General features: G+C 37.0%; 1 long non-coding RNA gene across 1 annotated transcript in view; it reads left to right on the forward strand.

Annotated features, from left to right (window-relative positions):
• LOC103093430 (uncharacterized) overlaps positions 1 to 12,897 on the forward strand; it is an 83,422-nt gene extending 70,525 nt beyond the window's left edge. The window contains exon 5 of the long non-coding RNA XR_001625349.2: positions 10,109 to 12,897. This is a non-coding gene — a long non-coding RNA (uncharacterized LOC103093430). The remainder of the gene's footprint in view (positions 1 to 10,108) is intronic.
• The last annotated feature ends 1,331 nt before the right edge of the window (positions 12,898 to 14,228 follow it).

The raw sequence follows: 14,228 nt of genomic DNA on the forward strand, positions 1-14,228 counted from the left end.
CTGGAGCCCTGCCCTTCATAGGGAAGACCCTCCATTTCCTGACTGCACCACTTTTCACTGCCTCCTGCTGCCTGACGCTTAGAGAGCAGGTCCTTCCCCATTGTTCCTGCGGATCCCTAAAAATCCCAGCCAAGCCCCAGCATCTCCAGGAAGCCTTTCCCGATCTTCCAGGGCACCAGTGTTCTGCTGCTGCTGATCTGCAATTTAGCCTGTGCGTCTTGAGTGTACATTGTCATCTTCATGCTGTGCCCCCCTTGTGAGACCATGTGGTTCTTGGGATGAAGGACTGCCTTTTACCGACCTTTCGATGCCCATTAACAGTGTCTGGCATGCATTAGGCACTTAATAAACGCTGGCTGGCCCACTGGCAAGACAGTGCACCGAGTAGCCACGACGTTTGCTGATAATTCTCAGACCATTCTTTTGGCCCTTGGAAGTTGGTGGGGATCCCCTCAAACCAAAGCTCTTGGTTTTCTGGAAGCCTCCCCTCAGCCTTTTGACTTTGGCTTTGCCAAAAGAATTGAATAAAGCATCACTTGCTGCTCATTGCCCTCCACAGAGAATCCCAAGGGGACCTGGATGTACAAAAGCAGCTCAGTACGAAGGTGCCCATTGACAACAAGCATGTCAGAACACGGTGAAACATGGGTCTGTCTCTGTCTCTCTCTCTATATATACATATATATGGACATATCTGCATTGAACTCTTTAGCCCTAATCAGTAAAGAGACTATCATGAATTGGTGCATCTTCAAAGGGGTTCCCAATATGATTAGCCTCCCTTTGACACCTCTCCTTCCACTGTATTTACTTTTGAAAACATTGGGTAACTTTGAAGATTATTGTTATAAGCTTCCATTTTGTTTACTCTTTTAAACTTCTTTTTTGGCCATTGAATGCCTGATCAAACCAGGTGTACGATGAAAGGTCCCTGGGCCAGAGGGCCAGAGGAAAAGTCTCTGGACGTGCCAGAATCCTTGCTAGCCTTTCTCTTGCTTCATGGAGTAGGCCGAGTTTTTGCTGTTGATGATGACATGACGAAGTAGTCTGGCCCAGATGAGGGAGATACGGTCATTGAAAAGGTGCTAAAGTAGTGGGCTCTGGAGGCTTTCCCTCGCTAAGCCTTAATATTGAATTCACTCATAGTGGTCTCTGAAAGAGGAACAAGCCCAGTTGAGATACAGTAAAGCACTGCAAGCAATAAGTCATTAAACAGAAAATCATGAAAAAAACCAAAACAGCAACTTGCAGGAGTTTATGTCACGTCTTACTCATTACAATAGGCGTTGAATCAAGAACCTGAAGTTTCTGAGTCCTCACATCATCGCCACGACTATGACTAACGTGTGTCAGGCATCAGCCTGGAGCTGTCCTCTACTTTCTGTAATCCATTGTTGACGTCCCAGTAGAGAAACAATCTCTGTGGAGTTAAACACAGTGAAATGCTCTTTGCCTAGAATGCCTGGGCATAGGAAGAAGGTCTACTGGATAGGCCTTGCTGAGTTTTGGGAAGGGCTGAAAGGATACAGCTATGTGACAAATAATTTTCATATGTATTTCTTTGTTACCTTCTCTGATTTGAAGGTTTCCAAATAATTCCGCATGGTATCTTATTTGTATATTGTGTACAATAGTCAGGCATATCAGCTCCTGTGGAGTAACTCTATTACGCCAAGATCACATGATTAAAGCTCAATAAAATATGGCAGATTCAAATAAAGGGCAGGTTTTCTCATTGAAGGGAGGCTCGGAGCTATTTTAGATTGAGGACTGATTTTGAACCAGATATCCTGGAGATTGAGTTGAAGTTGGCTTTAGGAAACATTACTAATGATAATGCTAGTAAAGATGATGGAATTCCAGCAGAGATGTTTAAAATCTTAAAAGAAGCTTCTCTTAAAATGCTATACATAATATGCCAGAAGATTTGGAAAATTCAGTAGTGACCACTGTATTAGGAAAAAAAAATCAGTTAACATCCCAGTTATAAAGAAGAGAAATGCTAAAGAAGGTTCAAATGACCAAATATTTGTGCTCATTTCACATGTCATCAAGTTTATGATTAAGAGTCTCAAAGCTAACCTTCAGCAATATGTGATCTCAGAATTATGAGAAGTACAGGCTGCCTCTCAAAAAGCAGAAGAACTAGAGACCAAATTGCCAACATTCACAGAATCAAAAAATAGAGAAAGTTGTTCCAGAGAAATACCTACTTGTGCTTCATTGATCACGTGAAAGTGACTCTGTGGATCACAAGAAAATGTGGCAGGTCCTCAAAGAGGTCATTCTATATTGTTTTACTCATCTCCTGAGGTACCTGTATGCAGGTCAAGAAGCATTAGACAGAGCCTAACATTGAACAACTGATTGGTTTCAGATTGGGAAAGGAATATAACAAGGCTGTTTGTAATCACCTTATTTATTTAACTTCTCTGCAGAATACATCATACAAAATGCCAAGCTGGATAAATCTAAAACCAGAATTAAGGTTGGGGGAGAAATATCAACTATCTCAGCTACTCAGATGATACCTCTTTGATTGAAGTAAGTGAAGAAGAATTAAAAAGCATCTTAATGAGGGTGAAAGAGAAGATGATAAGATCTGGCTTGAAGCTTAACATAAAAAAACAACAACTTAGCAACTGGCCCCATCACCACCTAGAAAATAGTGGGAGAAGAAAAAGTGTCAGACTTTATATTTTTAGTTTCAAAGAACACTACAGTCAGTGACTGCAGTGTTTGAAATTAATAGATGCTTGTTCCATGGAAGGAAAGTCATGGCAAATCTGGATAGCATACTAAAAACCAGAAAAATTGCCTTGCTGACAAAGGTCTGTAGAAACACAGTAATGTTTTTTTTTTTTTCCCCAGGAGCAGTGTATAGTCATATAATGAGAGTTGGAGTATAAGGAAAGCTGAGCACTGTAGAATTGACACTTTCCAATTGTAATGTTGGAGAAGACATTCCCTTGGACATCAAGTAAATCAAATCAATCAGTGCTTAAATAAATTAATTTAGATTATTCACTGAAAGGTCACACACTATAGCTGAAGATGGACATGCTGGAAAAGGGTTTGAATTTGGGTAAAATTAAAGGTAAAACATAAAGGTGGTAGTAGAGTATGGGATGGATAGACAGCATCTTGGAAATAAGAACCATAAACTTGCATAGATTTTGAGAGATGGTGGAGGATAGAATGGCCTGTGTGTGTGCTATGGTCTGTGGGTCACAAGGAGTCAGATGGGATTGAATAACAACAACACAATTCATTTTGACTATATCCTTTTAGACTATTGAGTTAGTCACCACATAAATGGTATCCATTGACAAGGAAGAAGGGAATATATTTTGCCTCTAGGATAAAAAGCAAAATGATCATCACAACATTTGAAACTATGCTATATGGCCTCTACTTACCTTTCTCAATGTTTTTTTTTTAATCATGTATCCCTTTGTGCACTTTGCTGGAATTGAAATGATTTAGTGGCTTCTCCCTTCAAGCCACCTTCTCCATTCAAGTTTCCACGTCTGTTCATTTGCACAGAAGGTTCTTCATGCCCAGAATGCACTTTATTCTCATCTCTGCCTTAATACAATGATGAGCCTCTCTCAGAGCACATATAGGGGATGGCTCCTTCATAAGACTTTTCATGACATCTCTAGTTCTCAGTATTGTTTCCCTCTGGAGAATGTTTTGCCTTATTTACTATTTTGTGAACCTCAAAGGTAGCTATTATCTGCTTTTCTCTTTTCATTCCTCAGACCTATTACATTATATATAATTGATTCTAAGATTCTAAAGCATACCACAATGCTGGCTATGTTCTTTGGGGAAGGTTGATCTTGTATTTCCCTTTATGGCTAAACTAAATGAAATAAATTTATATTCCTAGGCTTTCGGCATTGTCACTCATTAAATACTGTCAATTATTTCTTTTTGTTCTCAATCTTAGGCTATTCCCCTATAAGTCTTCTGACAATTTTTTTTGTCTTGGTACTGAAAACTAATGTCTGTTTCCCTGTTCTCCAGTCTTCATATTCAGTCTTTTTGTTTTAAATAATTGTGGAATTATTGTCAAAGAGAGGCAATGCACATCATTTGTAAAAATGCACATTTAGACTTGATATTAAGGGGGGAAAGGTAACAATTAGAATAGCCTTAGAAGGTAGTGAGATCTCCCTCACTAGAGGTTTAATGCAGATTCATGATGACCACTTGTCAAGAGTCTTAATTAGGAGAATGTTGAACTAAATGGTCCTGAGGCTTCTCTGTACACTGAGATTCTAATCTATTCCATCACCCATAAACCATTTTAAAACTAATTTCTTAGTGCTTTGCTTTGTAGCTCTCCCCATTCCCTCCCACTTCTCAGTAATCTGTCACAAATTTGGGCACTCTTTTCTTTTTCCACTCCTCTGCTCAGGTCTCTCACTTTCTTTGTGTTTTTGTCAACATGCTCCTTCCCACCCTGATCCCTTCCTTCTTGTTTTCTTTGCTTCTTAAAGGTGGAAAGGACTTCTATTAATTCCTACCTAGTTCTACCTACCTTTCAAAAACAAATCAGTGACTGCTTCCCAGAGCATTCCCATCCACTTAACTTTCTTCCTATCTGATCCATCACATATTATCCCTTCTATTCCTCTCAATGCAGTGCTTCCTACTATTCCGTTCTTTCATTTTTTTTATCTTTATCAGTCTGACCAGGTTGTAAACCACTTAACTAAAGGGATCATTTTCATATCCACCACAGTACCTAGCCTAGTCCAGATTGGGTCTTCACTTAATCATTCAACAAGTCATTAAGCACATTGTTTGGGCCAAAATGGTGCTGGGTTTTGCCTAAATGATAAATAAATAAATGAAGTATGAATTGGCAACAAGAGCTACAACTGATAGAACACTTGAAAGTTCTCAAATTTCTGTACTTCTGTAATCAAGCAACTAGGTGGCACAATGGCTAGATTGTGTTTCAACATACTCTGATTCTCCAACTTGGGATTTTTAACACAGCACCCCATCCATCTCCCTTTTTGATGGATTGCTTTGACTATAGCCCATTTTTGTATTGCTCTTCTCTACAACCTTCAGCTCCTCCCTGCTGCTAGATTTGAACTCAGACCCCACCTTTTGTTAGGGGCTTCTCTGTTCTTCTCTTCTAGTCTCTTCCCTGTAATGTCACTACTTTTATTGTACACACATAGTACCTGAATGTTGTATATCCCACTAGATTGCATATTCTTTAAGGGTAGGAATAGTTTTTACCTCTACCCAGCTATTAGCATGGTGTCTAGAATATAATAAACCCTTAAGACATATTTGCCAACTACCTGACCACCTCCATGTAATGACAACTATTCTTGTGACTTCATTTGTTACTTTACTGTCCTACACTGTTTTGTAAAGCCACCATCACCAAATAACTATGACAAAGATTTCATGATGGTGTTGCTTCTCTCCCAGGATGTGAATAGCCTCTTATGCACTTCTGCAGATAATTTATTACCCCTCACAACAGGACTACATTCACAGCTGCTCTTTCCTGAACTATGGCTGCCATATAACTTAAACTCTTCTCCCCCTCCAAGGGTGAAGACATTTGTAGTTATACCTCCTATAGCTATAATCTGGTACCTTCATGTGAGGGGTAGGTGCTTGCCAATGGAGTAAAACATGGAATTTGCAGATTGAGTGATGGAGGCTATCCAAATACTAAAGGGGAACAACTTACTTTGGGGCTTGAAAGGGAGCTATTCTCAAGAGAAAGGTTTGAAGAAACAAGTAAGGTTTTCTTATGGTACTATATTCAAATGAGTTTGTAAAATCATTTTATTACATGTATCTCATTGTTTATATTATCTACATTTGTTACTTTATTTTATTATAATACATTTTATTTTACAAATTTACCTGTAATAACAAATAACCACATAAGTTTTCAAGTTTCTAAAGATCCAAATTGTCTCCCTCCTTCCCTTCCCTCCCCCTCCCAGAGAGACAAGCTGGATTATACATGGATTATCACTCAATACCTATTTCCACATTTTTTAATTTTTCTAATAGAGTAATCTTTTAAAATCAAAGCTCTAAATCCCATATCTATATAAAAATGAAAATCATATGTTTTTCTTCTATTCTCATAGTTCTTGCTTTCAATGTGAATAGGATTCTTTCTTATGAGTCCCCCAGTTTGTTGCTTCATTTCTAATTTTCATTGCATTAGTTTGGGGTGTGTTAAATTTTTTTATAGTATGGACTTAATATTTAAATTGGTGGTCACCAGGGATTTATTTTCTAAATCCCAAAATGAATTACTAAAGTAGAATGTAATTTATGGTAATTTATTTACAATAGAGGGGAGATAATAAGGAAGAGAGAAAAGGGGAGAGAGAGAGACAGAGAGAGAGAGAGAGACACAGAGAGAGAGAGAGACAGAGAGAGAGAGAGAGAGAGAGAGAGAGAGAGAGAGAGAGAGAGAGAGAGAGAGAGAGAGAGACAGAGAGAGAGAGAGAGAGAGAGAGAGAGAGAGAGAGAGAGAGAGAGAGAGAGAGAGAGAGAGAGAGAGAGACAGAGAGAGAGAGACAGAGAGAGAGAGAGAGAGAGAGAATTCTAAGCCCAAACCAGGGGAAAGGAGTCTCAGGACAATGGGCCTTACTCAGAAGTTCACACCTCCAGAAAGGCAATGAAACTAAGTCAGCCTTTCACTCACCATGGTGACAATCTAAAAGGAAATCAGTCTGAGGTCTCCTGCAGGAGCTCCTCCAGGGATCCAGTTCCACAGCCAAGTGTCTTCACTCCAAGTCTGACTGTCTGTTTTCCAGTCTCTTCTCAAGTGTCTGTCTTCCAGTCCAACTCTGAGTGACTGATTCCAGCCTCTCCACCGAGTGACTCTTCTTCACTCCAAGCCCAAGTGACTGATCCTAATCCAGTCCAACTCAGAGTGGCTTAATCTTCATTTATCAGTACTTGTGTGCCTCTGTTTTCTCTATTTAAAGACCTTTCTCTCCTGTGTCACTTCTCCTACATTTTACATCTACCAGTCACAGAAGATGCTCCTCTTCAGGACTGCCCACTCAATGTATGAAATGGGTGTTCATACCTTTTGTAGTTAGTTAACACTTTTTGTGGTTAGTTAACACCTTTTTTGGTTAGTTAGCACCTTTAGTTAAAGTGGGTAGATCTACTTTAAATATTGAGTTAACACTTTTGGGGACTAAAATATAAAAACAGACAGGATTAGAATTAATCTTCCTAATAAAGGAAGAGCTAAGTACCTTCATTGTTACAATCAGGAAATAGCCAAATCCAATCTTCAGAGGTGTGAGATGTTGATCTAAACCCAGTTTTCCCATATTGTTTTCTAGTTTTCCCAGCAATTTTTGTCCAATAGTCTATTCTTGTCCCATAGGATAGAATGTTTGGTTTTATTGAACATTAGCTTGCTGACATCATTTACCCCAAGTCTATTCCATTGATCCACCCTACTATCTCTTATCCAGTATCATATTGTTTCGATGATCACTGCTTTATAATACATTTAATATCTTGTACTGCTAGACCCCCATCATTCACATTTTTTTCATTAGTTCCCTTGATATTCTTTATCTTTTGTTAATGGGTATGGCACTGAATAAGTAAATTAATTTAGGTAGGATTGTCATTTTTTATTGTTTTAGCTCATCCTACTCATGAGCAATTGATGTGTTCTTTTTTAATTAATGCCAAGACATCTAGTTGTATTTGTGTGAAAAGTGTTTTGTATTTGTGTTCATGTAATTCCTGAGATTGTCTTGGCAAATAGATTCCCAAATGTTTTATATTGTCTAGAGTGATTTTAAATGGAGTTCCTCTTTCTAACTCTTGCTTTTGATTTATGTGTTTATTTTGTATCTTGCAATTTTTCTAAAGTTATTAATTATTTCCACTAGTTCCTTGGAATCTCGAAGTATATGCTCATATCATCTGCAAAGAGAGATAGTTTAGTTACCTCATTGCCTTTTCAATTTTTTTTTCTTCACTAATTGCTAGAACTAGCATTTCTAGTTCAATGTTAAATATTAGTGGTGATAACGGGCATCCTTGCTTCTCTCCTAATCTTATTGGGAAGGTTTCTAACTTATCTCCATTGCAGATGATACTTGCTGATGGTTTTAAATACTGCTTATTATTTTGAGGAAAGGCCCTTTTATTCCACCACTTTCTAGTGTTTTCAAAAGGAATGAGTGTTGTATTTTGTCAAAGGTTTTTTTCTGCATTGATTGAGATAAATATGTGATTTCTGTTAGTTTGGTTGTTGATATGGTCAGTTATGTGAATGGTTTTCCTAATATCAAACCAGCCAACCATTCCTGGACTATATTCCACCTGGTCATAGTGAATAATCCTTGTGATAACTTGCTGTAATCTTTTTTCTAGTATTTTATTTAAGATTTTTTTTTAAATCTGTGTTTGTTAAGGAGATAGTTTTCTTTCTCTGTTTTTAGTCTTCCTGACTTGTGTATCAGTACCATTTTTGCATTATAAAAGGAATTTGGTAAGACTCCTTCACTTATTTTGTGAAAGAGTTTGTATAATATTGGTATTAGTTATTCTTTAAATGCTTGATAGAATTCACCTGTGAATCCATCTGGCTCTGGGGATGTTTTCTTAGGGAGTTCCTTGATGGCTTGTTCAATTTCTTTTTCTCAGATGGAATTATTTAAGTATTCTATTACCTATTTTGTTAATAAGAGCAATTTATATTCTTGAAAATATTCATTTTAAATAAAATTTCTGTCTTTATACTGAACTCTGTTGGAATTATATAGTAAAACTGTTATTTTTGTGAATTTCTTTTGTATCCTGCAAAAAGTCATTTGCTAAGGTTAGTATCTCAACTAGATTTTTTAGTTGATTCTCTAGGATTTTCTAAGTAATGCTATCATACCATCTGCAAAGAGTGATAGTATAGTTTCCTTATTGCCTATTTTAACTCCTACAATTTCCTTTTTTCTCTTATTGCTAAAGCTGGCATTTCTAGTACAATATTAAATAGTAGTAGTGATAATGAGCATCCTTGCTTCTCTCCAGATCTTATTGGGAAGGCTTCTAACTCATCTCCATTGCAGATGATATTTGCTAATGGTTTTTCATAAATACTATGTATTATTTTAAGGAAAGGCACATTCCTATGCTTTCTAATGTTTTTAGTAGGAATTTTAGTAGGGTATTACATTTTTTCAAAGGGTTTTTCTTCATCTATTGAGATAATCATGAAATTTCTATTAGTTTGGTAATTGATTCTGCCAATTATGCTGATAGTTTCCCTAATATTAAACCAGTCTTCCATTCCTGGTATTAATCCTACCTGGTCATAGAGAATAATTTTTGTGATATGTTGCTAAAGTTTCTTTGCTGGTATTTTATTTATGATCTTTACATAAACATTCATTAAGGAAACTGGTATGTAATTTAATTTCTCTGTTTTTGGTTTTCTTGGCTTAGGTATCAGCACCATAGTGCATTATGAAAAGAATTCTAAAAAACTCCTTTATTTTTCCTAATAGTTTATATAGTATGGGGATTGATTATTTTAAAATGTTTAATAGAATTCATCTGTGGGTAGGAATTGTTTTTTAAACAATCTCTTCATTTATCCAAATCAGTGATTAAATTTATTAAACCCTATTGGACTAGCTACCCTATGGTCAGATATCCTGATCACTGCAATAGAGACCTCCTTCCAAAGTCGAATTGGACCATAACCAGCTCTATCTTGTAACTGTGAAAATCTGCTTAATCATATTATTACCTGAGCTACAAATGATGTTTTCCATGAAAAATTCTAACAAATCTTCTAATATACTTCAATAAACTCTAGGTAAAAAAAATCAGCTGCATTTTCCAGATACACTCAGTTAAGTATCCTATTTAAAAAGAATTAATGATCATCCTCTAACTTTTTTCTATGGTAAATAATTTTGGCTCCTTCCTTTTCTCAGATATCAACCACCTTTTCATATTAGTGTTTAGCATCCTGGAATTTTTTTGGTAAGGAAATGAAGTCTACGTTCCTTGCCTCTGATTTGTACGTTCCTTTTCTTTCCCTTTTCCTCTCTCTTCCTTCTAGATTCCTTTGATGCCTCGTATGTACTAGCATGAGCCATGCTAGTCAATGTTGGTACAGACACAAACAAGCAATGATGCTTGACCTCAAGAAGCTTATATTTCAATGAGGAAACAGAGCACATTAAAAGAAAAAGCATGGAGGTGGGAGGGCCTTCATGGAGGCATGAGATAAAGATGACCTGGTTATAAGACAGATGCCTGAATCTAGGCAACTTGAAGTGAAATCATTCCAGATAGCTCCACGTGGCTACAGAGGCAGAGCTCAAAGGAAGAAGGGAGATAATATCTACAGAAGGGAAGACATCATAGGAATTTCTAGAAATTGGATAAACAAGTGGGAAAAATTAGAATAGTCTCATTAAATAAAGATAAAGTGATGTGTGCTTAACTGCTAAAGAGGAGTTTGTCAAAATGGTATGTCATTTTAGAGTGTGAATATTTCCTTTTTCTTTCCGATAGCATGATATTTGATATGACTGTAATTAATCTATTTCTGATTTAAGTAAACAGTTCCCTTTCATGTGTTTTAATCCATTGAACTTCTCCTGGGGTTCTCATCATCTCTATTTCTCTCTGAACCATTTCCTTAATTACCACACCCCTGCCACTGGACTGGGCAAGGTCTTTATAATCTATCTGGTGCTATAACAAGGAGCTCCTTGATGTATTTCAATAATGATGCACAAAGCAACGTCTTCTTAATTAAAGAAGAATTTTCATTTTGATGCTATTGAAGGTGCCATTAAAGTGAATGGTTGAAAGATGAATCTGCCCTCCTGATCTCATGAAAGGACTCTTGGGCTGGAGTGCCGATGAAATAACATAGCCAAAGGTGGTTTCAATAGAATGCTACTAGAATTTTAAAAGAATAGTTTATTTCATTTCATTTTACTTTATCATCTATCATTTATCTACCCAAATTATTCTATTTATCTAGAGTCTTCTATTTATCTATCTTTAGTCTACCTTAAAGAAGAAAAAGCATTGGCCTGCAAACAGCCAGGAGAGCAAAGGACTGTGGTATCTGATCTTGACTGTCATGGTATCTGAGGCTCCCAAGGCTTATTTCTGTTATCAGTCAGTTCTGACATAAAAAGAATCAAAAGTTCATTTTTGTTATTTTTTGATGTTCTAGCATGTGGTCAAGTTTATGAAGGTGTCGTGAACCTCTGAGAAATCCCACAGCAACCATTTTATATTCCTCTTAAGCAAATCCTTAATTCCTTTCTTTATTCTTTTGTTAGTTTTACCTAGTTTGGAAAGGGGCACATTGAGTTCCTCAGCTATTACCGTTTTGCTCTTTAATCCTCTGTGTAACTTGGTAAACATTTCTTTCAAGGAACCTAGATGCTTTGGAGTTCATTTCCTGTGCATTAATTAAGGTCATGTCATTATCTATGATTTCTTTAAGCATAATAGGATTTTCCTTATATGTTACCTGTGTCTATATTTACTATTGCCTCCTTTGAGAGTAGAATTGCAACCCACTCCCACTTTTTTTGTATTGGCCTAAAGCATAATGAGTCTTACTCTATATTCTCATTTTAATTCTGTGAATCTTTGTTTCATGTATGTTTCTTGTAGATAACATGTTGCGTTTTGCTCCCTGATTCACCCAATCACCCATCTCTCATCCTGGGGTCCCCTCAGTCTGATAGAGTGTCTGTCTTCTCATGTTGCCTGGAATCAAGCCTCCACACCATTTCTCAGATGTCTCCTCATCACTGTCATCTTCATCTTTCATATAGATCAACCTTAGATGGGGTCTCTGGTCAGCAAGCTCTGATAGATGCATTTTTTCCTTACCTTGACTGGGTCCAGGCCTTCATTCTACCAGAGAACTCTAGATCACGGAACTAGACCTGATCCTCCACCCTACTGAATCTCCTCTAGGATGTGTCTTGCCCCTTCACATATTAGCCTTTTAAAGTTAAGGAACATCTTCCTTTCTTGTGTTCAGAGTTCCAGCCCTTGGTACAGTGCCTGCCACATAGTAAGCAATGAATACAAGTTTAATATATCTCCATTTATCATATTTTAAACAATAGATTTTATGGATAGTTTGTTTGCACATTATCTAGATTTCTCCTTTTATCATCCAGAGATATACACACCTTTTTAACATCACAGAATTTGCTCTGGTTGCTAAAGGATTAAAAAATAAGGGGAAAGAAAACACTTCTATTGTACAAAACGGGGAATTTGGGGGTCAAAGGACAAATAAATTGGAGTGACTTTATTTGCGTGCTTGAAGATTCCTCATAAAACACACATTCAGAAAAAGGTTTTACAGCTCCATCACAATGCATAGTATGTCAACCATTCCACAATTCCTCCAACTTCTGTTCTCTTTTTGGAAAATTTGCTGGGAATGTGGCCAAAATCAGTGCTGTTTGGGCCTTTGTTATTGTTATTATTGAGGATTTAGAGCCCTTCATAGAGTTATTAATCATCTGCAATTCTTCTTGAATAGCCTCCATGATCTTTTACCACATTTCTAGTGAGGAATAGATTTTAAGCTTCTGTGGTCCTGTGAATTGCTATATATGTTGGATGCCAAACATTGCAAAAATTTGAGCCAGCCCTCTCCCTACAGCTCATACACATTCATTTTTGTGCTACACATAATAATTTTGTTTGTTCAAAAACATCAACTTCCAGAATTATCTGTTTTAGTTGCCTCTATGCTTTACTTGTTGTTATTTATTCATTTTTCAGTTGTGTCTGACTTTTCATCACTCCTTATGGAGTTTTCTTTGTAAAGATACTGAAGTGCTTTTCCATTTTCTTCTCCAAACTCATTTCTCTGATAAGGAAACTTAAGCAAATGGGATTGTGACTTGCCCAGGGTCACACAAACAGTGTCTGGGGCTGGATTTGAACTTAGCTCTTCCTGATTCCAGGTTCAGCACTTTATCCACAGTGTAACCTAGCTACCAATAAATAATAATAAAATTAATAAAAATGAGGAGAAGGAGAAAGAGAAAAAGAAGAATGTTGTTCATCAGTCATGTCCCTCTCTTGCAATTCTATTTGGTAATTGTTTTTTATTTTTTTTTATTTTTTCAAAGATAGTGGAGGGGTGTGCTATTCCCTTCCTTAGGCTTATTTGACATATGAGGAAACAGAGGCAAACATGTTAAGTGACTTGTCCAGAGTCATATAACTAGTGTCTAAGGTCAGATGTGAACTCTTCTTGATTCCAGGCTCTGAAGTATAACCACTTTGCCACCTCACTACCCCCCCATGCAAATATATCTCCTATTCCTATTTATAAAAGATATGTAAACTAATTTTCTTCCAAGGTTTTTTAATGATATAATCTTTGATACTCAGGTTTTGTATCCGTTTGGAATTTGTTATGATATATTGTATAACATATTGATCTAGACCTAAAGAATATCCCCTGGGGAAGAGTGTAAAGGATGGACTAGAACTGGGAGAGGACTGAGCTGAGGAACTGATTAGGATGTGAAAGGAGACCTTTCTATGGATGAACATGAACAGACCTGAACTAGAGTGGTAAGTGTATGAATGGAGGAAAGTAGTTGTACTCAAAAGAAGTTGTTGAGGAAGATTTCATGAGTCATTGGACATGGGGGGTGGATGAGAGTGAAGAAGCAAGTTTATCTCCTAAGTTGCATATTTGGCAGGTTAGCAGAATGACAGTGACTTCATAGCAGTGAGGAAATTTGGAAGAGGAGTGAGTTGAGGGCAAAAGAGAATTCATTCTGGTTTTGGTTATGTTGAGCTTGAGATATGTAATAATTAATATGGTGGAAGACATATACGGAGGCAGATAAAAGAGTGGTTGTTAAAATTGTGACTGCAGAAAATATGGTTTCAAGACAGTGTCTTGTTTTAAATCAAATATAAGGTGGTCACCAGGGAAATATTCCCAATTATGAAATATACCCAAGTCAACTGGGTTTTATAGAGAATTTAATTAATACAAATGAGGAATTAATGAAAGAGAGAAAGAGAGAAAAAGGAAATAATGAGAAAAGGATAGGCCGGCCCAGGGCAGCCCTGGCCAACCCAGGCCTAAGCCCCCAACCCAGGCCTAAGCCCTAAGAGAAAGATCAGTCAGTCCTTAATCACTCACCACAAGATCTGTCCAA

Source organism: Monodelphis domestica, chromosome 5, assembly GCF_027887165.1.
Source record: "Monodelphis domestica isolate mMonDom1 chromosome 5, mMonDom1.pri, whole genome shotgun sequence".
Taxonomy (NCBI): Eukaryota; Metazoa; Chordata; class Mammalia; order Didelphimorphia; family Didelphidae; genus Monodelphis; species Monodelphis domestica.